This window comes from Aphelocoma coerulescens, chromosome 1A (genome assembly GCF_041296385.1).
Source record: "Aphelocoma coerulescens isolate FSJ_1873_10779 chromosome 1A, UR_Acoe_1.0, whole genome shotgun sequence".
NCBI classification, from domain to species: Eukaryota; Metazoa; Chordata; class Aves; order Passeriformes; family Corvidae; genus Aphelocoma; species Aphelocoma coerulescens.
In genome coordinates this window covers 19,735,662-19,763,408 of record NC_091014.1, presented here as the reverse complement: position 1 = coordinate 19,763,408, position 27,747 = coordinate 19,735,662, and the positions used below count along the sequence as shown (strand labels likewise).

Below are 27,747 nucleotides of genomic sequence, written 5' to 3'. Positions count from 1 at the left end.
CTAACATGCAATATGATTTCAACAGAAATTAAGTACTTGACAACTTTTGAAAAATCTCAGAAATCACAGATGGCTGATAGACTGCTGGTGCTAAATGCTCTTTACCTGACCAAGACACTGGAAAAGCGTTCCATTCCCGGCAGGGCAGCAGAGATTATTAACTGTGTTTCTTCAAGCAAATTTCTGTGATGTGGCAACCCCAACCCTGCTTCTCTCTGGTTAGTATGGGTATTTGGAGGACAGAAGAGCTCTCACACTCTTGCACTGCTGCTGTCTTGCTCTCCTCTGCACCTGAAAACCTCCTGGCCACCCCATCCCTGCAGTTCTGACCACTGGCTGAAGCTTATTTGGCAAAGGAATATCAATTGGCAGAAGAATATCAATAAGCAAATAACTATACAGACTAACAATAAAGATTTCAGTGAAAACTAAAGCCCCCATCAAATTCAAAAGATAATACAAAATACTATGTTTTGCTACAACATAGTATTTGAGAAGCAAGGACAAGGAAACAGAAAACAGCTACCTGTGTATATTTGGCTGAGGTAAATCACAACTGCTTTCTTAAACAAACTGAGTCACAATAACTTATAACAGGAATTTGACCACTACATTGAATAAGATTACCGAGACATTTGCATTTCCTGTTTCATCCTGAGTACAGAAAATGAAGAGAAAAGTATCTGTGCAAAAGACCTGAAAACGGCATCCACCTGTAAGTAATTGACCTTATGATAAAATTCACCATGGCTGTTTGCTGCAGAGAAGGAAGGTGGTCAGCATCTTCAGGCAGCCACTTGCACGTGCTTGAGGAAATCCTTTCTGACCAGCAAACTATTGATTCTGAAAAATGCTATATTTGATCATAAATCTTAAGCAACTCAGCACAGGTCAGTGGAGACAAAATATTAACCACACTAAAGTGCTTTTAAAGCTCTCAGACTGAAAAAAAGAAAAGTGTGTTGTACACTTATCCATAATATGTATTTTTCTTTCTTGCATTTGCATACCTTGCTCTTTTTTTCTTTCAGAAAATTACATCTATGGTAGCACACGAAAGCCTTCCATCTGCAATCACATATGTAGGTTGCACAAAAAAGTGACGAGGTAGGAATTTGTCTGTCAGAGAAAGTATATTTATCATTTTTTTAAATTACTTCTGTTTTTTCAATTGAATTAATTAGTCCAGGTCAAACAGTGTGCTCCTTCCCTGAACATCTCTTGAGTTATCACCTAGCAGTAGGTGATCGTTCTAATTAGAATATATTGAAAATTTAGCAGAAACCAAAGTTTTGGGGATTTCTATTTTTTCAGGTCCAAAACATTCAAAATACCTTATATATGAGACTTTCTAGCACTTCCAAATTGGCATTGCCTGAATTATTGATCACTCTTTCTTGTGCTCAGGTGCCGTGTGTTTGAAGTGCCATCAATCCCATGGCAGTCCAACGGCTGGTGTGTTGCATATCTGGAAGATCCTTTCCCCTGGGATTTGCTTGTGAGGGCAGACCTAAAGACCTTTCCTCATGGCCTGCACTTCTCAGGAGATTGTAACACATAAAACATCACTCAGGTCTATTTTTCACAGAGGGCTAAACAGACTGAAAACCAGACCCGTTTCCAGGTACCTCAGAAAAAAAAAAACCACTTAACAGGGAAAAGTCATCTGAAGGATTTTGTACTTTTAATCCTTTAAGGTCTGACAATAACATGGCAAAAGTGCCTTAGGCTTCCTAAATTCAAACATAAACTGGATGAAAAGATAGGCTCTTCAACTCCTATTATTCTGAATCTGGAATTATTTTCAGATGGAGCTCTTTAACCCACCAGAATGAATTCCTTAAAATCAGCCTTTTTCACAATCTCTCACAAGTACTTACTGTGCTTACTTATTTTCTTACAGAAAATTGCAATCTTATTTAATTTTGCCTAAGAAACATGGATTGAAACCTTAAGGGAATGTTCGTAGAGTGGACAATTTAGCTCCAGTCTTACATGAGCTTCTCATTCTCTTTTTTTATGATCTTCTCACCCACAGATATCAGAGAGAATTCCTTAGCACTGTAGCTTCATATCCTGATTGCTTATATTTTAAAAAGTCATCCATAATTTTGTTTGTCTGATCTAGCTTAAACTGTGAGAGAATGGTTTAGCATGAAAAATTTACAATGTGGTTAGAGGTACTTATGGTCCTGTTTATTTCAAGTGACCTAATGAACACTATGTGTAGACTAGAGCTGCCTGATTAGTACTGTCAGAGGGAGAAATATGTATCTCTCTTCATTCACTCTTCATTCCATTTCCTGAAAACAGCGGTCTCACAAAAGAATTTAAAGCAGCTCTGAATTTTTAAAATTTTTTACTCCTTGTAAATATGCCTCAGAGACAAGCCCCATTTCTCTTTCAAGGCCAGTTTGAAATCCTGGTGAGTATGTCAAATCCCCTTTGTTATTATTAACACTCCAACTGTGAGCAAGACAGTCTTCAGATATGTAAAATACAAAGATATTGTCCAGAGGAGAATTTTTCTGGAAGCATTAACAACCTAATTGTAACTGATGATAGTAGGCAGAGGAGAACAGGGAAACTAGAAATAAAGAGCAGAGACACAAACTGGTAGCAGAGAGAGATGCTTTATGGGCAGATCTATGAGCTATTCTGTTTGTAATATATTTCTAGTTTGTTAGTATTACTATTTTTTCTGCAGAAGATTAGGTAGTTGACCAAAACTACAAAGGACAGAGAGCTCTTTAGCAGAGGTCAGTAATAGAAAGTTTGCTGAGACCTGAGCAGGAATTGAAGGGTTTGTCCTGAACAGTCACGTGTAACTTTTGTCCTTCAATAATAATTGTAACTTGTCAGAAATACCAGTTGTTGCTAGATGAAGATAGAAGTTCAGCATTATTTATGGATCTACACTTCTCAAGTAAATAGATTTCCCCTAATTTGCAATTTTAAAAATGCATTTAAACCTATTTTTAAATGGCTTCTATAAACACAGGGCAGAGTTGGTCAGGCAGTTTTTGAAAAAATTAATTCTTGAAAGGTGTTGTTTCATTCAAGCTGAATCATTAATGGCCTGAACAGCTTTTGAAGAGGTGTACAGTGAGATTTCTGAATAATAAAATTTTGACCAGTGTTTTGCTACAACAACATTTTGAGAATATGTGTTCCAAATATTTTGTTTTAACCTGAAAATTCCAAACCCCAAAGTTTGCTGTGAAGAAGAACCTACATCTTCTGTCCAGCACAGAACTGGTGAGAATCCACCGCAGATCTCTGCAGATTCCTCAGCTGCCTGCAGTTTTCTCAGCGGTTTTACTACACAGTTAAATGAGCTGCATTTTAATTGCTTTCTGGGTTAATACATCCAATAACAACCTGCGGTATCCTGTTCAAGGTCTGCAGAAGTTCTTGTGGAGAACTGTGCTAAGGAATGGAACAAGAAAATGAACAACAATTTCCCTGTAGATAATGCAATATTTTCACCTGGCTTTCTATTGGTTCTCATGGATTATAAGTCATTTTGGAATGATAGGCATAATTTTCAATTGTTGCAATTTGGTTTTCTTTTTTGTCTTCCTTTCCTTTGTTTTCCCAATGGGAACTCATATTAGCCACCCTCACCATAGAGCTCAGACACATTATGACAATTCAGCTCAGAAAAACACAATTACTGCGTCATTAACAAATCTTACAGTAACACGTACTGTACAGAAATGTGGAAAGTTATACAGTTCAAACATATAATAAATACAATATATTTCACATATAATGAATTAACATAATTGCCAAAAAGCAAAAGTAGTAAGACTGAAGAATGCTATTTACATTTCTGACTATGCATTTTGGGCTTTTATATTAAGATAGAAGTAAAAACAGAAGGAAAAATATGCTTGATGAAGTTCCTTGCTCTGTATTGTTTTGTGTTGCCTTGATTTGTAAATTAAGGCCACCAGTCAGGCAGACTGGTAAGTGCTGCTAGTGGGAATTTTTTGAAACAATTTCACTAGTAATGATTTTCTAGATTCTAGTGGATTGTGTGAAAATGAATTATTTTATTTGCTATGCATGCTCCCTTGCTCATATTTTATGCTATTTGAATGCTTCTAAAGCAGCCACTGCCTGGGCTTTTAGTTCAAACAAAATATAATACTCAAATATTCAACAAGCAAGAGAACCGAGGTCCTATTTCATGCCTAGAACAAGCTCCTACACACTAAAGCCAAGGGTCAAAGAGTGAGGTGAGAAAATTAATAAACTACTACTGCATTTTTTGTACTAATGAAAGCTTAGTTACTATTATGTATTTTTCCAATCATTACCCAATGCATGGGTTGATAATTTAAACTTTTAGAGATCCTATTACACCAGAATAATATAGAAAACAGAAAGGAAAGGAATAGAGAGAAAGGATAAGATTTAGTCTACATTAACTTACACATCTAAAATGTAAACATCTAAGCCTGAACTATTTTCCCTAAACTCTTTATAGTCATTGAGGAGAAATAGGCAGAGTCAGATTTGTCTCACGGTCAGATAGCGATGAAAAGACAGGACACATGAATCAGCCGGCTGCTCACTTCTTGCTATACAAAAAAGCTAAAATGACCATCTCAGACTGAAATGACCAAATTTTAGACATTTATACTTAGATTAGATTACTCTTACCCTAGCTAGCCAACAGGTTTGTCGAAGCAATAACTTTCAAGGGAATGGCACAGTTCCATCAGTTGAGCTTTTCTTTTTTGAGACTTCTCTTTACTCTAGATACTTTAATTTTATGGTAAACTTAGTAAATGTTTTGGGATGAATTAGTAGATCTGTGACTACTAAATTAATGGTGCACACTGTCATGCATGATACCCACTCACAAAGCTGAAGAGTTAGCTTGACTTAGCACACTTGCATTATGCCACTCGTGGCAACTTAGTTTCCGTAAGTGTAGCTGTACAGAGAGGCTGTCAAACGATCTGTGACTGTTTGGTTACCAAAGCGGTCAGAGGAGGGTGACTTCAGTTAGTTAATGAACTGCTTTTGCTTAAGTTGCTGTGCCACCTTTGCATTACTATTTGACTAAAGCCCTTCTGTAACCTCTCCTGAAGCCCTGAAATTATAGACCATTATGCAAAAATTACACTGGGGCAAAGCAAATATTTAAAACTCAAAAAAGCTGTCACACATGCATTTCCCCATCTCTGCCATAGTCAAACTCCCACCAGATAGTTCACTGGGACAGTGGCATCTCCTGAGTTAAGTCTTGTCAGTCTGCAAAAGCTTTCAGAGAAATTTCTCTGTATTCTATCACCTCCTGTGTTAGAGTTCAGCAAATACATCTCACTATAAAAAACTCCAGAAAGTTCTTCTTTCTGAAAAGGTGCTTTGAAGTCTAAAAGCTTGTCTGTATTTTCTAAATGTATCAGCTTTCTATACACCTTGTCCTTATGTCTTCACAGATTCTACTTCACTTACTGCAAATCTCATAATTCATCTTAGTTCTTTTTAAGGAACAGGAAAACTAAGCCTTCCATTGGCATTAAGAAGACTTCACAGGGCAAAATTAATCTCATGTTGAGAAACCTGAATTTGTTTCCTGAAACTTTCATTCTTGCTTACTGAAAACAAAATTGTTCTGTAAGTGCAATTCAGTCTGTGCTGATTTGCGTGAGAGTGAACAATATCCCCAGCAATGCACAGCAAAACAGCTCACAGCAGCAGGCTGACATGTTATGTGTCTCCAGGCAAAATAAGTCTTATGACAGATCTAAAAGTTCAGTACATAATTCAAGACATTACTTAAGTATAGTAAATAAGCCATTAAAGGAAATTCCACACTTATCACTTGGCTAAACTCTTAATACAGCTTAGCAATTAATACATTCATTCTATTCTATTGCTCAGTGGTTACAGCTACAGCACACTTCACTGAAAACAGAATGAGCAGAGATAGCAATCAAGCTGGCCCAATGGGAGCAGCTTGGTTTTTATTGTTTGTGGCTTTTTTACTCTCAAGAGATTACAGCCTCTTAAGAACGGAAAGAGCTTCACGATGTCCTTTAGGACAAATCCCAAAGGATTTGATCTTTCACTTAACCAATGGGTCACAGATTAGCACAGTAAGCATTTTCCTGGTTTCTAGGATTTTCAGTTTTTTCAGGCTGAGGCTATCTTCTCAGGATTGCTTCACTTGTATGGATCAATTTATTCTGAGAAGCCACGCTGGATACACTCCTTTTTCTGTGCTCAGCTGACAGCTGCAGAACTCTGGGTGAGTCTGGAGGGGTTCCAGCATGCTGGAACATGCTCCACACACCCCTCACACCAGACAGGACTGCACGAGGTCCTGAATCACAAGGTGAACCTGAGCATGTTACTTTTAAAGCTTGAAAGGTCCACATTTCCTAAGTGTGAGGCTATTTGTTAAATAATATATTTGGTTTATCTCTGTTTTCACACATCTCCTGATAGCTGCCTGACAAGTTTCTAAGGGAAATGAAGCCCAGGCTGGTTACAAAGGTTGTGAACTACAAAGAATTATTAACAAGAGTCAACTGAGTCTGGAGCCTATGATTGCCTGACTTTCGGCCTGCAGCATGTTTCTGTGAGACAAATAGTGCTCTGTGGGAGTACAATGAGTGACCTTCTACCTGGGATAGGAGAAAGCATGACAGATGCTCAGGTGCCATGTGTTATTTGTGACACGTGGCAGCTCTGACTGCCCTTCACTTGCCAGCAAGATGACGAGACCTAGAAAAACAAGGAGCCTCACAGCTTTTGGGCCTGATGCCAGTTGTAGAGCTGAGTTTGAAGGAGTAACTCTTTTTCTTTCACCAGCTCATCTCCTGACCCTAAGTTTCTTTCACTCTCTACTTCTGGAGAAAGCGCAGAGGAGCAGGCATTCCTCCTCTTTCCTTCACATTGCCAAGCCTTTCTAAGGTTCATTTCTCTGGCCATGGATCCTATTTCTCCACTTGCCATAATAACTCTCTTTATGCCTGCTTTTCCCTTCTTCAGTTTTGCAGGTCTGTTTAGGCATGCAATGTTTCTTTGTGCTAGGATGAATTTTTTTTGCTGAACCTGGTTGGGGAGGGATGGTTGTAACCACCTTCTATCAGAGGATATTTTTCTCCAAATTTGTCTCAAACCAGCACAACCCTATTCATTATAGCCCCATTAGCAACCTGCAGCTGCAGCAACACACATCTGATGCTCCTGTTTTTCCTGGGGGACAAAGGGAAGAGCTACTCAAGCACCAAGCACAGCCCCAGGAATGTGCACAGGAGGCTCAGAGCTCTGGACCAGTGTGAGGCACATTTTCTTTCTTTCCTTAGAGGCTAATAATAACTTTGCTTGTGTGAGGGAGGCCAGAAAACAGAAGCAGCCTGGAAAAGCTCCAAATTGCTGCTGCCACTGGGTAAGTGGGAGAGGATATGGAGAAAAAAGGAAGCCCTTAAACCTAGGGTCTGGTACTGCCAATGTTAGATCTCCTTGTCTCACTCAACAGGATTACTAAAGGTAGTAAAAAAAGTTGTTTCTTTTTCTTATATGTTGAAGAGGAAATTCAACTGAATTAAAATCCATCCCATCTTGTTGATTATTGTTCATTACACCATCACTGTGTGTTCCATCCACCCACCGGATTCCACAATCTTTTTCCATTTTTTTGGGGAACTTTTTAAAGTTTCATTTAGACCTCAGCAAATGTTCTATTTTTGCAAAAGTACATGTGACTAAAGCCGGTATCTGCAGTACAGGTATTTACAGATGTTGCCATAGTGGCCTAGAGTACCCTGGTCCTGGAAAACCCTCTGAGAAACTTCTCACATGTTTTTATAGAAGAAATAAACTTTTTCTTGTATACATAAATCAAATTCAAATATAAACCACTGAGAGCTTTGTTGGCCTTGAACTAATACATCCAGGGTTCATACACTCCAGTACTATATAAATAAGAACAAGATTTGAATGTCCTATTTTGACTGCAGTGGCCTTCAAACATGCAAGCAGTACTTGTGAAGAATGTGCCTGACATTTAAGTCTGTTAAGATTCCTGGATAAAGCTTTTCTTTATTTTCTTTTCCAAATTCTGCTCCTTATCAACTTTTAGATGCAGTTTCTCTTTTTTTTCCCCATTATCTTCTGAGGATGCAGAATAGAGTTTGTGACATGCTTTGGAGCTTTGAGGTGCAATGTATCATTGTTCAAATCTATAGAAAGCAAAGCAACATTAAATGAATGTTCATGTTGGAAGTTAGTGCAATTAAAAAGAAGCAATAAGTAAGGAGAAAATAGTGTAAAAATGTATTTTACTTATGAAGATATAGTAATATAATTTCTGGAGGAGGGGGAAGCTTTTAGCTAAAAGAAAAAGAAGGATAGCAGCTCCTGGTTGATGGGTAATCCTTACAGTCTTTGCTGAGACAAACCATACATCTGTTTAATAGGAGGGAGGCACCACACAAAAGCAGTAGCTTAGTTCATAGTTATGCATGCTTGATTTACTGCAGGTCACAGATCACGCTGTGTGCAGGAACTTGTCCTTGAAAGGGCAAATAAATTCAGTAAGTTTTCTGATTTTACTCCTGTGTATCAAACTATTAGCTGGAGTGAGAGATTTTGAGTGCATCTGTACTTCTTTAGGGAGAAATCTGAATTTAACTGCTTCAGGGTGGTCAATAGAGGATGTAGAAATGAAGGCTTTCAATGTCTCTCTGGTTTTGATATACTGGCATGTTTAAGAAAAAAAGTCTAAATCATAGTGGAGTTTTATTTTTCCACATAAAATATGAACCACTTGAGGATGATACTTAGAACTTAAAATGCAGTAGAAGTCAGAAATGTCTGCTCACTTATAGAAAATACTATTTTTCACCAATATATTTGGAATTCTGAACAAATAAAAAGTAGCCTTTATAGTGCATTTCCAAACATGCAGTGGAAGAAACAATGAAAAGTTGTGATAGTCTTCCATGCTGTGAGAGCAAGGCAAGCACAGTATTCAAATAATGGTTAAAACCCTTTCCAGACCACTAGTTTTTCAGGTGATGAATTCTCTTCACATACCTAGAAATGTAAAACTAGGTTGGAAATTCCACTAAGTAGCAAGCGCTGAAAAGTACTCACCCTAAAACCTCAAATCTGAATGACCTTTGAGAAAATATAGGCCACCCCTAGGATTCAGGAAATTACAGTGATTAAACCATTATGTTTATTGACTTTCATTTGGTTTTCATTCATCCTGAGTGTGCTGCTTTTGGTCAGAGTAACTTGGGGGCACACCATATTTGGGTCCAGAAGAGGAAACACTTGTCTATGTTGCACATTAAATAAAAGAAATACAGGAGAACTATGTTAACCAATTGCAAGTCTGGAATACTCTCTGAGCTAAATTGAAAGCTAATGCACAGGCAAAGGTAGAGTAGGCTAAATCATATATACTTTCTACCTGCATATCCTGCAATTTCTACAGGGGAAAGCACATGGTGTGACTCTTGGGGTGTCCTGTGTGTGGCCAGGAGTTGGACTAGATGATCCTGATGAGTCCCTTCCAACTCAGCATATTCTCTGATTTTGTGATTTCATTGCCTATATTAAGAACATAAGTGACAAGTTCACATATTTATCTTTGAAGGGGATATCAGGTCACTTGGCAGGAAGTGTTCTGTGGGAGCACATTGTTTTTTTCTGGTTGGAAGATGACTGTTGTTGTGAGGTCTTTTACTTCATATATGCGGTCTGGGCTTAACTGACGCTTCAGTGAAGAGTTTCTTCAGAAATTGCTTTGTTTCCTCTCTGTGGAATGAGGCTCTCTCACTTCTGTTAGCCTGAACTATTGAGAATGGAAAACAAGATTTTTCCCCCAAGTATAAAAAAAACCCCTAGAACTGAACTGCAGTCCATGTCAGCACATACATAACAACAACAGTTTTGTTTACTATGTGCTGGCTCCTCTCAGTAGATTTTCCTGAAGACAGAGGGTAGTACAGCCTAGTATGTATTTAGGCCGTTTCAAATGATCTGCATATGGGGTGAAGCAGGAAGAAAAAAATAGTCATTAACTTGTTAACAATCACCTTTAACTTTGACCCATGAAACTGTAAGCGTAGATCCTGTGCCCAGAGTACAGTGGGGCTGGGCTCCCAGCACTCCACCACGATGCCTTTCAGGCACATGACTGATCTCAATCACCTTTTGTGTGAAAACTCAGAACAGTAGCAAATATATAGCACATATTTATGTTATACTTCATCCCCATTCTTTTTTTCCCCAGAACATCTGTTCACTGCTGGCCAAAGCCCAAAAGGGCTCAAGAAAAGCAGACATAACTTTTGAAGATTTTCTAGATGCATATTCCTGTTAGGGAGTAATTCTCATTGCTGAAATTTAGCTTATTATATCAAGCACCAAACAGTACAAGTGAAATGGATACAAAAAGAAATAAAATTAAGTACCTATTATATTTGCTAATATGCATAGACACTCAAAATAGGCTAAGAACAATTAATCTAGGGTTTTAATATTCTGTGGTGAAGATTCTGTCTCAGTTCACTGTACTGAATTCAATACAGGTTTCCTGTGTAACAGTATAACTGAGAGAATAATCTGACCTGTTTTGTCTGATTTTTAGGATAGTGTTTATAGCCTTGAAGTCATCAGAACACAAATATGCTCGGATTTACATAAAAGAGCACCAGCTTAATCCATTCATCAATCAAGATTGTTTAACATATCATTCTGTCAATTTTTTAAATTATTCTTTTACTTGACATTGTCAGATGTTTTCAAGATGTCTGTGAAGTTAGGAAAGTCACTCTGTGTGCTTGTCATCCTTCTCCAAGATACTGGATCATCTGCTGTGGAAGAAAAAAATAAGATATAAAAGCTGTTTGAAGGATTTTCAAAATAGAGAGATGCATAATATATTTGAATCATATCTCTTAGATTATTTGTGGGATCGGAGCCAGGTTGTGGTTATGTATATTTAAATTGCAAGCGAGAAAAGACAATACATATTTCTCTTTATATCAGTTTCCTCATTAACAATTAATAAAGGGTAGTTAACAAAAAGAGGAAGAAGCAAAACTGCGTGGAAAATACCTGAGGTTTTCTATAGAATTCTTACCACTCCTTATATAAGTTTATAACTTAAATCAAAACATCATCTGGTTTAGAGCTCAACAGAAGAGAATAAAAGGATTGTTTTAGTCTTGTCTTTTGTTTTCACCATCCAGGGTCATTCCATAGAATAGAACATAGAACAATGAAAGGAAAGATGTGCATTACCACACCTCTTTTTCTTTTTTTTTCCCCTTTTATGCTGGGGATGTGGGAAGAGGAGGTTGCTTCTCCTTTTCTTAGAAGAGAAAGTGACATTATGGAAAATAAGGAAGAAAAACCCTACAGTACCCATAGTAGATTCCTCATTCAAGAGACAGGAAGCTGCAACTCTGCCTGTCCTTTAGTGGTCTTTGTTTCTCTTGATCACCTGATTTACCCACAGGAATGAGTAAATGCTTTTATTAGATACTACCAGTGATTCACACGATTAAACAATTTTTTTCACTTCCACAACACAAAACATAATCCTCTGACTAATTAATCTTGTTTACCTACTTGGCAAAGGAATCTGGGTTAAGGTGTAAATTTGAAATAGCTCTCCGACTATTAATATTTAGTGTCTGTTTCATAACAACTAAGTAGTTCCCCTGAGACAAATAGATAATAGGCTTGTTTAAAGTATTGTCCCTAAGTTTTTACTCACTATAATTCTGATTTCAACAATAGCTATCCACTTCTTTAGGAATCTGACATTTTAGTGGCTAGGATATTATATATGTTATATATCATATAACATGAAGAATACTAGCAGTATTTGAACCTTTAGGTAGGATTTAGCCCTCAAATGAAGACACCAACATAGAGTTGTACAGGCATTAAATATGTGTCTAAACTGGCCTTGTAAATAACTGAGATTTGTTCACTACTGTCTATGAAAAATTAAAACTGATAAACCAAACTTAGGTATCCAGGTGCCATCTCACATGTCTAGATACCTAAGTGCAGTTTTCCTTTGTGATTTGAATTCTGTGCTTACAGTGGGATTCAGCTACCAGAGCATGAATGTTTGGTGGTTTAGTTCACTGATGGGACAAACCTGAGAGGAGTGGCTGATTGCCTAGAGTGCTGTGCAGCCCTTCAGAGGGGCTCAACAGTTTGGAGAGACGGACAGAGACGAACTGTCTGAAATTCAAGAAAGGCAAATGCAGGGTCTTGCACCTGGGGAGCAATAACCCCACACCCCAGTACAGGCTGGGGGTGACCTGGTGGAAAGCAACCCTGTGGAGAAGGCCCTGGTGGTCCTGGTGGACAACAAGCTGTCCAAGAGCCAGCAGTGTGTCCTGGTTGCCAAGAAGGCCAATGGTGTCCTGGGATGCATTAGGAAGAGCATTGCCAGCAGGCTGAGGGAGGTGACCCTGCCCATCTACTCAGCTTTAGTAAGACTGCACCTGGAGTGCTGTGTCCACTTCTGGGCTCCTCGGGACAAGAGAGACACAGAGCTCCTGAGGAGGGTCCAGGGGAGGACAGCAAAGATGATTAAGAGACTGGAACATCTCTCTTATGAGGAAAGGCTGAGGAATCTGGGCCTGTTCAGCCTTAAAAACGGACTGAGACGTGACCTCATGAGTGTCATCAGTATCTGCAGGGAGGTGTCAGAGGATGGACCAGGCTCTTCTCATTGCTGCCAGGCAATAGAACAAGAGGCAACAGCCAGAAACTGATGCACTGGAAGTTCCAGCTGAACAGGAGGAAGAACTTATTTACTGTGTGGGTGACTGAGCACTGGAACAGATTACCCAGGGAGCTTATGGAGTCTCCCTCACTGGAGATAATCAAGAACTGTCTGAATGCAATCCTGTACAATGTGCTCTGGAATGACCCTGCAGGGAGGTTGGACCAGATGACCCACAGTGGTCTCTTCTAATCTGATCCGTTCTGTGATTCTATGGCTCTGTGATTCTGTATTGCTGCTCCTGCTTCAGGCTGTCCTTTTTAGAAGAAGATTGTCTATCATAGTTCTTCTGTCACATCCAGCCCTCACTATCTAAATGCTGAAGTCTCAGATTGCATATGACAATATTTTGAGGGAACTGAATTAAGCCTTTCACAGACTGGAGTTAGTAACACTTGTGGAAATTTTGGAATTTATCAAAATAAAAATAAGTGTATGCATGCTGGTATAAAAGGATCCCAGTTCTAAAAGCAGTTTTAGTAGTTTTGTTCTGTATTGTAGCAATGGCTTATATAGATGAAGTTGGGACTATCTCCAAGCTATGGGGTTGGACAAAACTGCTTAAGGGGATGGTTCTGCCAGCCTTGTGTAACCAACCCATGTGTGGCCCGATCAAATTCTGTGCTGAGGTTTAGGATTTGTTCGACCCCTGTCTCCCTCACACAGACATGTTGTTGCTAGCTTGGGACAGCTGAAACTGACACAATGATCACAGTAATCTGTTTTGATTTTATTTAAATTTTTCATAGCTGAAATGAAAATGAGTTTATCATTTTATCACTACTTTTCAGACATATTATATGCTACTGTGCAAAATCATTGTTTTGTTTTGTTTTGTTTTGTTTTGTTTTGCTTTGCTTTGCTTTGTTTTGTTCTTTCCCCAGACACTTATCTGCTGTTTTCTTAGAATACAGTGTTTAGTCTCCTACAGGCATTTAGTCTTTAATGACACTGTGAGCAAAGCATAACTGTATAGAATCCAGTATACAATAATTCAACTGAAAATAGCTGTCATACACTTAAGATATAGCTAGCTAGGGCAGTGTCCATCTGCTGGCCCTCATTCGTTTTCTGATGGTCACCAGAGGTCAGTTCAACAATGCCCCCATTGATCCTTTTCTATCCATTAAACTTTCACTACTATAAAGAACAAAACTCCAAACATACACACAAAGAGAGCAGGAAGAATGTGCTCATTGTCGTTCAACCGGAATTCACAAATACAGAAAAGATCCTCTCTACTGGCTGTTTCCTCCTGCAACTTGACTTCCGAAATAGGGCTATCTTTTTGTACAAGACACAAAAACAAAAATGCAAAAAAATCCCACCAGAAAGCATGTGACTTCCAGAATTGCCTGTAGCTTTCCTGGCACTGGGTTGAGAAATATTTCTTCATCTCATGTTGCATAATCATCCCTGACGCATTGTTTGTTCCAGCTCAGTGCTGTTTTCATCAGATAGGAACCACAAATCTACTGGAATATGAGGAGTGTCCCTCGATGGTGTATGGGGGATTTTTGCGGCTTTATTTTTTTTTGAGTTTCATAATTATGAAAGGTATTTTAAAAATATGTGCTGGAGTAGATAATTTTCAAAACCATAATTCTTGTTAGCTAATGTTCTTCACAGTGCACATTTCCTGTCTTTTTCCAGTAAACACACTAATTACAGCACACTAAGATCTCATTTGAATGAATGAATGAAAGGAAGAACCAGTAAAGGAAAGAAGGAGCGTATATTTGACATAACAGACTCCTAGGACAAATTTGATTTACTTTAATAAAGTTACACCAGGGAATAATTCATCCTGTAATGTTTCAGTGACACACTCTAAGGGATTTACTCCAAACCCCATGAAGTTAGTATAAGTTTTTCATTGGTGTCAGGGGGTCTGGATCAAGTTTAAGGATTAAATAGCTGCTTATAACTTCTTTCTTATTGGCAAAGTAAATAATTTTATGCAGGTAAACCACTTCACTGCATGATCATTCCTTGAACCTTGGTATCTGTCATTGCTCTCTTTTCTGTCCTCTGCGAAAGCATCTCTGTCCAACATTCAGCATATAGTCTCACTTCAAACCCAGACTGCAGTCATGATGTTCCAAATTTAATATAGAAATCTTCCTCTTACACACACTCAAGGAGCCTTGAGATATCCTTCACATTCTTTAATTTAATATTCTAATAATCGATTTCTGCATCTTCCTTGTCACTGTATCAAAAGCTCTACTTAACATTCCAGTGCATACATTTTTCTCCTTCCATGGAAAGACTTATGCTGGGCACTATTACATACCTAGCATAGCAGCTGAGCACAGTGCTTCAAAAGAACATGAAAAGCAAAGTTGTACCTGACTCGTAGCCTGATCACTGGTTGTCCTCTTGTTTCAGTGTGGAGAGAAGTAAATTGGTTCAATTTGCAAATCATCACAGGTTGTTCCCTCAAGTTCAAAGGATATATTTAGTGAAGCCTATGGGATGTGTATCTTGTCCCTGATACTTGATATTTTCACTAAAAAATCCTGAATGATAGAAAAAAGAAAAAGTTTCTAAGGACAGAAGGCATTTCTGAAGATAGAACCAGAATTCAAAATAATTTTGATTAATTGAAGAAATGATGTGGAGAAAAAAAATGTCATCCCTCTAAGAACAAGGCCAAAGTCACACCATTGGAAGGAATAATCTAGATAAGGCAGGAAGTGGTACATAACTGTAACTTTAGGAAAGGTGGTAAAAACTGTGGGGAGTTACTTTAAAGTCTGTGTGTCTAGACTACAAATTTCACGTGTGTGTTTTTACAACCAAATGCAATGGTTTTAAATTTCAACAAGGGAACTTAATTTAAGATGTCAAGAAGAGGTTCCTGACAATTAAATAGTAAAACACTGAAATCAGTTGTGTGGGATGATCATGAAATCTCCAGTCTTGAAGGTCCTTCAGGATAAATTAAGGTGTCAGGAGTACCATAGACAGAAGTGATACTTTCTTGGGCAGGGAGACTGGCTGAGTGATCTTCTGAGGTGTTTTCTAGCTCAATTACATCAGTTATGTCTTGGACTATTCTGGCGTTGTTTGAGCTGCTGGATCTAATGCTTCAGCTTCTTCTTCTTGCTGTCCAGTCATGCTCCAGGTATCAGTGTGAGACAGATAAAAGAACTATGCAAAACAGGATAGTCAGACCTCCAATTTCTGAAGGAGGAACATAAATGAGTAAAGAAATTTAAAAGACATGCTTAAAAATATTATTAATGTTTACATAAATATTTAGCAATAGAGCACATAAGGGCAGAATATGTTTTCCTCTTGCAAAACCACTGCAGCAAGGAAAATAATATGATTACCAGTCTGTTTAAATGTTACCTCTGTGAAGTACTCCATTGCACATTATCTATTATTGTTTTTTTACAGCAAAACCCTTATGCATATATTTCCAAAAAAAAAAGAAAAAAGCCGACCCAAATAACTAAGGACTAACACAATGAGCTTATACAGACACAAGACGATGTATGAGGACCCTTCATTCACCTTTGTGGTGATATCTGAAGTACTGCAGAGCAGAAACTTACCTTGTCAAAGAAATTTTTCTCATTCATTATTCCTGGGACTGAGAGCTACTATCTTCCCCATCTCCATGGTAAGAGAAACAATGGTGGTGTAATTCTGTCCTTTTCTTAAAAATAAAAATCCATGTCAAAAAGAGAAACACATTAGGATACAAATTATTATCTGCTTACAAGATAAGGAGAATTTTCCTTCAAACAACAGTATCTGTTACAAAAGCATGGACAGAGTTTAGCCCACAAGATAAGCCACTCATGGACATACACAAACCTGTGAGTAGTACATGGGATACTATTTGATAATTTGAGGTGGCAACTTTGCATTGTTTCTTTGGGAAATCTAATACCATATCAAGAAAAACTGATAAAAACTAGAAAAGTGCAAGTCTTCTTTTAGAAAAAAAAAATTGAAGACAATAATGGCAGACAGGTAAGCAAGAATTTTGGTCTACATCACAAGTGCTAACATCTGGGGATTGAAGACCAAACAAAACTTGAAAAATACCATGAAGTCATGAAAGTATTTTATAATGTACTGGAATCATGAAGACCCAAGTTTGAGAAGGTCAATGCCTCCTTTTTGTTCCTTGAAATACTTTATTTTTATTCAAGATGGTATGGCCACCTTGAGTAAAAAAACATTTTCCTCTTTATTATAACTGTTTTGTTTATGTAACAGAATACCTGAAAGAAAAAGAGCTGCTGGTTCATAGGCAATTCCAATGGCTGTACTCAGATAAGGAGAATACTTCTATACAAGATACTGAGGTTTTACTAGAAAGTGAGTTTTCTGAACTTCTCTTTCTCTTGCATAATCACTGTGGCAAGATTTCTGCCAAAGATTCAAGTAAACTGGAGAGAGTGGTGATTGCAAAGGGAATCATATCACAACTGTTTTAGTCAAAAGAAATCCTGACTGAGTCATCCTGGGTTTCTTTCATTGCTTTCCAGGGTAGAGGTACCAAACCCAACAGCTTGGAGAGGGTCCTCACAAGTTTACACCATCATGCAGCCCAGCTATCCATCAGGGCCTATGGCACTGTTTTCAGACACTTCACCAAGGAGCTAATCTCAAGCCCTAGGTTCTCAAAAGCTCTATGTTTGCTGCCCAGCAATGACTGAAGTCCCTGGGCCTCAAAGCTTGCCTTGATGATCCTGCAATGTCCTGGGGAGATGGTGATGATGACTCTAAGTGAATTTGCTCAGGTACCAGCAGTTTTATGGACCATACATTTAACCCAGTCAGAACCCTCTACAAATCTGAACTGTTTCCAGTGTCCGAGATGGATTGTTTGGTGTTGGCTTCGGCAACTGTGCACAATACTGCATTATTCTTACCACTAGCAAGGAGTCACGCATGTTACCCTTTTCTGAGAGGAGGAGAGCACATGTGTGTTCTCTGAACTGTGTATTATCTAGAAAAATGCACAGGGAAACAATAATAACACTTTCAACACTATAATATACTAAGCAGGCATACAAAATTATTATTAATTACAGGCTGGTTCTGATTTACACACACTGGACAACTGAGCAATATGTTGTTAGACAGGGCAAAAATTAATTTCTGAACCCTATTAAAATCATATAACAAGGTCATTTTAATGACCAATTTAAAAACGTGAATTAAAGAAATGTAAGCAAATATAGTGTATACCAGGGTGAGAGAGGAATACTGATAGTCTTGGTTGGATTTTAACCTGGGCTTCAGCTGTTTAATTATGTTGATTAATTTAGATGCTGGAAAATTGATTGCAGTGACCATTAGCCAAGCTTCTCCAATTTGCAATCTCTGTTCTGGTCTTGGCGAGTACACACTGATGGTAAGGCTATGTCAGTGTTGTCCCTGCTACCCATGGGGTGCAGTTAATAGTGTCAAACATGTAAATTAGAGTAATTGTTGTAGCGGGTTTGGTTTGTTCCCGGGCAGAAACACCAATTTAGTGTAGTGGTTTGGTCCAAAAAACTCATTACTGTTTACCTTCTGTGAGATAAGAATTAGGAGAAATGCAAAGCAGGCACCAAACTTGAAAGAATATAAAGAAGTTTATTAACAGACCTAAAAGAAGAAAAAAAAATCATACCATACTTTCAGAACACTTCTCCTCCCCCCACCTTTCTCCCTTCTCCCAGTGACAATGTAAAAAGACAACCCTTGAGATGTTCAGTCTGTTTACCACTTCCATAATAACCTTGTTCAGTCCATTTAGGAAGAGGAGTCTCTCTTGCCCATGCTATGAAAACATTATCACAATGAGACAGCCGCTCACTTCCAAATAATCTTGTTCAGTCCATTCAGGAAGAGGAGGCGTCTCTCTGCTCGCATGTGAGTCCCTTCCCCCGACTTGCAGCTTTTCCCGCAACTGCTTTTGAGGGTCCACTCTTGAAGTTTTTGGGGTAAAATTTTAAGGTTGAGCCATTCAGAAACAAAAGTTCTCTTCACCCATCTCTGGGAGCATTTCATCTCTAAGAACAGAGGCCCTTCTTCCTCCCTGGGAGCAAAGGGTCTTTCTCATCTTCATCTTTAGGACTATCTCTGGGAGCATCTGTAGGAACTGAGGTTTTCTCCTTTTCCATTTGGAGTGAAAGTCCTCATCCCTTCCATCTCTCCCTGTTCAAACTTCTCATTAAAGTACAGCTGCTTCAGCATCTGCCTACCTCAGTGCAGGTGCTTTTGCTCACAAGTACAAGTTGAACACTCCACCCCCCATGCCTTCATGAAATTACAATGGGTACTCTGGTATATCATAGCTTTACAGCAGAGTTTCAGCTTTAAGCATCTCCTCTTTCTCCTTCCTCAGGTTTTCAGCTCTTCACAGCACTAAAAGGGTTAATCTCACCTAGGCCTTGCAGCTGGAATGTCGCTTATCGCTGTTGGTCACATGATCTTTGCCGGACAGCAGTGCAGCTTTTGGCTGAATCTTGGCCGCACATGGGGGGGTGGGGAGCCGGGCCGCTCTGGCTGCCCACAGCAGGGCTGGGGGGGGGTTCCGAGGGTGGAACAGGGCCCATCAGCTCCAGGATGGCCGTGGCCCAGCCCAGCCTGGCCCGAGAAGGGTCTGGCCGGGCCCGCTGGCCCCCTCACAGGGCCCGCAGCCACCTGTCCCAGCATCGGAAACGAGACAGAGAGACTCTGCCTCGGAGTTTCTATTCTTAAGTGTGTATCACAGAGGTGGTCACAACTTTAAGTGGCTTAAAGAATTGTCCATATTCAAACTGGCCAGCTGATAGGTTCTGTCAGGTCACAGAGGAAACTGTAAGCACCCCTTAGCAAGGACATCCCTTCCAGGACTATGCTTGCTAACCCATGACAATTGTATACCTTGAGGTTCAGTTTCTATAGGCCTTTATGTTCACTTTTACTGTACCAGTGCAGAACTGCACAGCACAGAGAGACACAGAGCAGAGGTTACAAAGCAAAATGAAAAACCAGAGGTTAACTGTTCTTATTTCTAAACTTTGTCTTCACTGAACACAAAGACTAGGTTGCTTGCTCTGCAAGCAGGTGTCCATCATGCTGTCCTTCACTTCTTTGAGAAGGTCTGTATGAAGTCCAAGGCAACAATTCTCCTGGTCAACAGATCCCCTTTTCCTCTGGGAAGAATCATGTGCAGCCTTCAAGTAGAGTCAGAAAATCAAGCCAGCTCTCTGATATTAGAACATACTGAAGGGGAGGCCTGAGAAGTGGGCCAATTTTATTTGCTCAGCTGACAACATGATAGGAGTTGCTGTTAAAAGGAGCCATTGGATGATATAAAAAGGTTCTCTACATTCCATGCCAAATCCTCCTATCAGGTTTCCATGAGTTCATATCAGGTCACTATGAGATTCTTTTCGTCTCATAACACTGAACTCATTAGTTTCCATGACTGATCTGAAACAGTAGCATGTATGGAAAAACCCCTAAATTTAGATGTATGACTAATCTGCTTTTGTTTTCCCTTTCCTGGATCCTCTTACACATACAAAGTGGAATTTCAGCTTTGCTACAAAACATCATTTTGCTTGTTATATTTCCAGAACATTGGCCTTATATCTGGTATTCTTTGTTCATAGTGACACTAATTGATAGTAGCAGGGCTGTGACACTGCAGTAAGTTTTCCCACAGTACAGGCAAAAGCACTGCAGGTTAGGCTACCAGCCAAGGCAGTTAATGCTTCCCTTTGCATTCTTTTCAGCTCCCCAGAGAAGAGCTAGTTTACGGACACCTGGCACTTAAAGGTCCAGGACATTATTGCCTCTGTTGTTGCCCTTAAAATACTTACCTAGAAACAGTGTCACTGCACAATCATATTTCAGAAGCTGTAACGTATGAAGGAAAAAGGATCTGAAAGGCTTCAGCTACACAATTTGTGATTAAAGCTTTAAGCTAATTTAATTAAAACTATATTTGACCATTTAAAAAAAATAACAGCAAATGTGCTGCTTGACCTTATAAATATAATAATGAGATGAACAGAGAGTATTTTTCTGCATGCAGATATTAACTCCATGCAATATCAGCTGAATGTACAAAAAACTTATTTTTCTGTCTTTTACTGTCTCCACCTGTGCTGCAGTTCCAAGACAAAGGGAAGTGAGAATAAACGGCTACCTGGATCATACAGCCGTTATTGAACTTGATATGCCCCATTTCACACAACTGAGCTTGTTTATTAGTCACTGCCCTGGTATCTCCATATACAGATTTGTGTGAGTGTCCTCAGAGTAACTAATAGAAAAAGAGTCTCAAAGCATAAACATTAAGTCATGTGATGCCTTTTTATTTTTGTTTTCCCATCCCTTAGATCAAATTTTGAGGATACAAAATTTGACCTACTTCTTTTCTGCTTGACCTGAAACAGCTTTTACATGCACAAAACAGACTATTTTCTCCCAGACAATCAAATTTTGGATAAGTTCCCAAACACAAATAAAGAGACTCCCTTGAGTATAACATAAATATTGATATAACAGAATAAATCAGAGGAAAAGGGGATCCATAATTCCATGGTCAGTCTTCTAATAATCCTAAACCATACCACTCCCAGAGCAGAGAATTGAAAAATCAGTTCCAGATTCTATATCTGACCAGTGGGGAAAGTAATTTTCCTCTTTCGTGGCTTTTAGACGCAAGGTTGTCCTGTTTCAGCACCAACATGCAAGAATCAGGGCAAGACAGAAATGCAAACAATAAAAGACACGGAAATGATCAGAGATAAAAATGAGGGCAAAAATAAAAATTTAAAAAAACATTCACCTTCTCACCCTAGAAGACTTTTGCTTTCTGCAAACATCTGTGTTTGACTTTTGAACTCCTTGGGAGCCAAGGGTTCTTTTCTGTATACATACAGCTGGAGCAGCTGGAGCAGCTTGGTCTCTAATGCTGGGACATAGCTAGCAGTCATCACTGCCGAAATTTTCAGGGAGGGGTGGAGGAGTGTCAGCCCAGTGAGTGGGCTTCAAACATATCCATATTAAGACCCTCAGAAAATGCATCCTTAAGCAGCATTTTTTTTGAAACAGTGGGTGTTGGGATAGTCCCCTCCAACACATACATGTGCTCATACATATGCACATGGGGACAGTCTCCCTGTTTCTCTTTTCTAAAAGTCTGCCAAGTGACTGGAGATCTGTCAGCAGCTGTAGGGCAAATTCTTTCCTCAGGCAGGCAGGGAGCTAGTTGTGCAGTTCTGCATTCTACCCAGGGTTGTTCACTGTAAGATATGTGAGCCCAGAGGGAGGGACAGGCACCCCAGGCACCCCTTCTCCATGGCAGACACTTAGATCTGGCCAGCCTTGCATCCTCCACCCTCACAAAGCCCTGCATTCCCACTTGACAGTTGGAGACTATCCTCCCTCTACTTTTGTTCATGACTGAGATTGTACTGAGAGAAAGGAAATGTGGGAAGACCTAGAATACTAATCTGAGCTCATAATGTCACACAGAACAAACTCATGCAAGGCACTGCTAGTCATCCTCCCTGCTTGCCTATTAGCATAGCCTGGCTTAACTTCTGTGTAGTTTAGACCACATTTGCCCACATCCTCAGTCTCAGGTTATATATAGGCACTGCTCTGATGGGTTGCACCACAACTTCCCCATTTATTCAGGCAACTCCAGTGAGAAATAAGTGAACTTCAAAAGAAAATATTCCGTAAAGGGCTTTAGGAATGCCAGTATTGCACAAAAAGTGATGCAGAGCCAAGTGGTCTGTTACATGGACATGATCAGTCTGTCCAAGTTGGTCTTAGAGACAAATAACAGTCCCATGCCCTGCTTTGCTTTGTGGTCTAGACCTGGGCAATGTCTCCCAGTTGTGACTGAGTGCTCCCACTCCGAAACTGTCCCTTGAAAAAAGCACTGTGTCCATCTGTAAAGGTATACATTCTCTTAAGAACAATTCCTGCCCAGTTCTTTGAAACTGTCCTCATGCCTACTGTCTAGAAAGGGTATGATAGGAAGAGACAGCCATGAGTTCCTGCATCTCTAAATGAGGAGCTCAGTTTCAGGGGAGGCATCAGCTTTCTCTATTTGATAGCTGTAAGCAAATTCCACCTTTGAGTGAACGTCATTCTGAGGTGCCTACCTTGACTTCTGCATTCAGTCCAGAACACTGGTGCCCTTAACTGGGACTGGGTCACCTTCTTGACCTGACTCCTAAAATACTAGCTGCCTTAGCATCCAAGGTCAGTGCAATCAGGCCTTTCATCAGGTCTAAACTTGCACAGAACACTATGAAATGGTCACTAGGAGCAGCAGGAAGAAACATTAGGACAGTAATGCAGCTCTATGCTGGCTTTAGTTTCACCTGCCTTCATGCTGCTCTGTGCATTGCTGACAGCCAGCAGCCCCTTAGAAGCAAGTGTGCAGATGGCAGCCCCGTAGAAGACAGTGGGGGAGTTCCCCCCACCTGCAAACCAAAAGCCCAGGACATCATGTGTATTGGTGGCAAGAGGCAACGTGTGCCTCTTCCAACTGGAGTTTGCCCTTTGGTAGAGAAATCCACAGCAGCACAATGAATGCATTTTTCCAGGTCCTGTGAGCAATGAGTGATTTTTTTTTCTCTTATAGTGAGGATTATTGTCATCTGAAAATATACCCTTAATTTTATTTGGGGCTTTTGTTTGGTTCTGTTTTTACCTATCTTTTCCTTGTCTCCTTTACTGACACTACTTCTTTTGCAAAAATATTCTCCCTCCTCATAGTTTGTTGCTGATTTGTTTATACCATTCCAGGCTTTGGGAAATGCTTAGGGTGGTTAGGTAAATACATCACAGAATTCCCATGGGGCATGTGTCTGTTAGGTATGTATGATCCCACCTCCTCTTGGTACCTTGGTACTGGATTACGGCCGTACCATAGGGGCAGCTGTCCCTCCACCCTGCTGCCAGATCTGCTCATCCATGAAAGGGATACACTGGAGACACAAGATTGAGAGGGAGGCTCTACATGCTGCTTACTCAAGGACAGAGTTGAGACTGCAAACTAGTGAATTTACCCAGTGTATTCTGAGTCATCATCTACCTGATCCCTGTGAAAGTCTGAGGGAGAATCTTTTTATTTTAAGAAAAGGACGAATACTATCAAATTCAGACTGGCCTTTTTTACTATGTGTGTTGATAAGCAGGTGTAGACAGAAGCTCTTCTGTCTTCATGATCTTCTGCACTTTCTGGAAAACTTCTGTAATACTTGAATCTCCTGCAAAATTTGTAACCTTCAGCAAAAGACTCAAAAATAAAGGACTAAATTCACCGACACCTTGGTGCTATTTGAAGTACAATAGTCTTTCCGGGACACAAGGAGTCATTGTCTTCATCACTTCTCAGGAAAGCAGGTTGGAAAGCCATACACAAATGTGCACATATTAATTTAAAATATCACGTTGGGATCCCCTATGAAAGATAGAACCATCCTTCACATTTTTTTGGACATACTGGGTTTTTTTGGTGTATTTAATAGTTTCTGGAGACTGAGTTTTATTCCAAACTAGTTGCTGATGACAGGGTTTGGGGACATCATATTTTACTGAGCTACCATAATGAAAGCATGACCAAAAAAAGAAAAATGACAAGATCTTTTCTACTGCACAATTTTATTTTTTTTCAATTTGACAGAAAACACTGTCATGGCAAAAAGAAACTGAGGACAACAAAAGGGGATAAAACCTGAAAATTCAGGAATAAAATGAGCTCTTACATACTGTATTTGCCTTAAAGGTATTTTAATTTGCAGGAAGATTACTCCATTCTCAATCCAAAGCAGTAAAATAGTTATTAGTGGCTAATAACCAGAGGCACAAAGTGTCTAAGGATTTTTAAATACTTGGCATAATGTTTTCAGACTCTTAAATTTACATCTAAGTAATACATTAGTAGATCAACATTACTTAGAAGTATTTGATAACATTTGTTAAACAATTTTGCCTTAAAAATATTATTTTTATTTTAAATCTGGAATGCATTGTTCCAATGTTTTTTGTGAGATACACTTCTAGTTTTCTATTTGGAAATGTTAATTTGAAGACTGAAGCATCGAACAAGAAGATTAAAAAAGAATAAATATAAAAATTTTAATTGACCTGACACCATTCTCATAGTGCTATTATCAGTTATACTTTAGGGAGAGGTTCTGCAGGGTAAGGGACTAAGCTTCAGTTGGGACCCCTTTCCCAGTCAATCTTGTTGCCAAAGGGCTGCAGCAGAGAAAAGCAAGAAATGGAGATTTTAAAATCGTTATTATTTTGACCTAAGAACACTTTTTGTTCATTTCTGCAAGCAAGATTAAAAACATTATGTATTTAATAATTCATTCTTGCTTGCTACCAAGAATGGCAAGTGCACTTGATTCCAGTTTCTTCCATCAATACTCAGACTCAAAGCAGCAGAAAAGAAAAAAAAAAAGACAAATTATGAATCAGGAGAGTAAGTTTTGTTTACACCAAAGAATCCACAAAATATGTTTCCTCTTTGCAGCTGTAAACTTCAAGAAAGAGATAAGTAAATGCATCAATGTACCATTCATCTTGTGTCTGAAATGAAAATTAGGTTTAATATGAAAAACAAACCTACCATCTTCTGCTTAGGAAGTAAAAAACAATCCATTATACCATAATGTTATTTGTTTGAGGATTATGAAGCAGTATAATTCTTTAACAAGATCATGCTGTGCGCTGTTGATGTGGAGAACATTGCTAATTCCATTTCGTCTGGACTCCCACACAACATAACTTGTGACAAAGTATTGTGTTGTTTTTTTCTGGAGAAGTCGCTTGTTGGTATAAGTGACTTAACCCCTTCAAGTAATAAAAGACAAAAAATACTGATGAACCTGTGCTGCCTTCTTATGAATAGAGACTGGTGCCAATAATACATATCCTCATTCACAGGAATCTTGTGTGATCTCATTAATTATATTTCCATTCCATCAGGGATTGAGGCCAAAGAAAGCAAGAAATTCATCTTTGCCATCAAAATGCAAGAAGAAAAAGGAGCCTGTTTACCCTGATATAGTCATTACATGTCCCACCTCCGGAAATTACCACAAACAGTTCCTAGCACAAACACTTTTGCCTTCCCATAGTGTCAACAAGAACCATTATCTACCATAAACTGTGTACTACTTCTTGAATATGTTTAATGTTAATGCTAGAGGGGAATTCATATAATCTGTGCTGGCAGGAGGGCACTAAAATTTGTGTAGAAGTTCTAATGGCATCCATAATGCAAGCAGCTGTACGTCAACATGCTGTTTCATAATGCTTATTTAGGTCTGCTCATGCTCCTGTCAGGTTTTGTACAACAGGACTTTTCAGACAGATTTGTATTGCTACTTTTACTTCCTTGATGCCTGAGGGGGATTTAGGTCTAAATCCCAAATTCAAAGGTAAATATTACATACACATTGCATATCTAATATGCAAAACTGATAAGCACTTAGCACATCAATCCTAAAATGGAATAAAGTCAGGTAAGAAGTTGAGAGTCAGAACTCCCAGAAAAATAGTTTAAAGTGGAAGGGTTTCTTCCAGCCTTGGAAAAGTCAAGCAAATGCCACAGAAGTTTAATCTATGTTCATGAAGACAGACTTGTAGAAACTCCTATTAAAGGGCTGCTGTCCATTCCAGAGTCAGGTGGCAAATACCTTTCTGTGGTTCTTTTGACATCAGATTACACATTCTGCAAGCTCCAGTACAGCTGCTGACTCAGACTGCAGGGAGATAGGGTTTCTGTTGACAGAATCAACTGGAGCTGATGGGACGACCCAGTGACATACTGGAGTTCATCTGGGGCTTGAAGTGACATTGCATGTGGTACGCTGCCAGGCTGCAGATCTTATAAATAGAAGTGCTGTGAAGCAGATGGTTCACTTCCACCACAGACACCATTTTGACAGGCACAACTGAGAAGTAGCTCCTGACGATATGCACATATATGCATATATACACACTCTGTGTGTGTGTGTGTTAGCTAGCAAGTGTACCTTGGATACAGGCTATGATACAGCGCTTATGCCTTCATGGCTTCCTGAGATTTTTGTTTCTTTTTTTTTGTAAGACAGAACATATCTTTATGAACCGTTTTATATTTCAGCAATACACATCTAGCAAAATTTGCACCACTGCTCACTCACCTACATGTTAGCCACTTGTGAAAATCCCTTTTCTCATCACCTCAGCACAGAGGAGCAGACCATGAGCTTTGGAACCAGCCTCAGAGAAAATTCAGGGAGGTGTGGTTGGTAAGGGATAACTAGGAGGTCCTAGGAGATGTAGGCCTCCTCCATCCTCTATCAAAAATTCAAGCTGGGGAAGGCTTTATACTTTTTTCTTGAGATGCCATACTCCTTTTCCTCATCCAGCTCCTCACCTCAACTGCTGGTTCACCCGTGTCAGTTCCTTCTCATAGCACCTTATGGGAGCAGACGCCAGGAGTTTGCTGGGGAGACAAGATGGGAAAGGAGCACTAGGGAAATGTTTGAGAGTTGTTGGCTTGTGACAGATCGTGAACAGAAGAGTTGATTGTCTGGCTCTCCCAATCCAGGCCTGCTTTGTCCTACTAAAGCAGCAAAATGACACAAAGCATTAACGTAAAGTATGTTGATTAAAAAGTTGGACTATAAGAACTTCTTTGGATGGTTTTGCCTTGTAATTCAATGCAGGAATAGTAGAGAAATCACTTAGTACTCAAAATCTGGGTAAAGAACCAAATTCTCTGGGTGTTGGCTCAGTCATCAGTCTACTCCTTGGACCAAAAATGGATAAAAGGTAATTAAATAATAATAAATTTGAAAATGTAAATGGATCTCCTTAAAAAATATTGGAAGCTAAAAACTAAAATCAATACAAAAAGCCATAATTTAGAAATCATTTAACAAAATGACATTTTGACAATGCTTCAATACAGGTCATTTGAC

The 27,747-nt window shown here is 39.2% G+C and overlaps 1 long non-coding RNA gene across 1 annotated transcript; it reads left to right on the top strand.

Annotated features, from left to right (window-relative positions):
• Positions 1–778: 778 nt before the first annotated feature.
• Positions 779–3,727, top strand: LOC138104591 (uncharacterized). Its single transcript, XR_011148142.1, has 3 exons — positions 779–890; positions 1,032–1,107; positions 1,408–3,727. It is a non-coding gene; the product is annotated as an uncharacterized lncRNA (long non-coding RNA).
• The last annotated feature ends 24,020 nt before the right edge of the window (positions 3,728–27,747 follow it).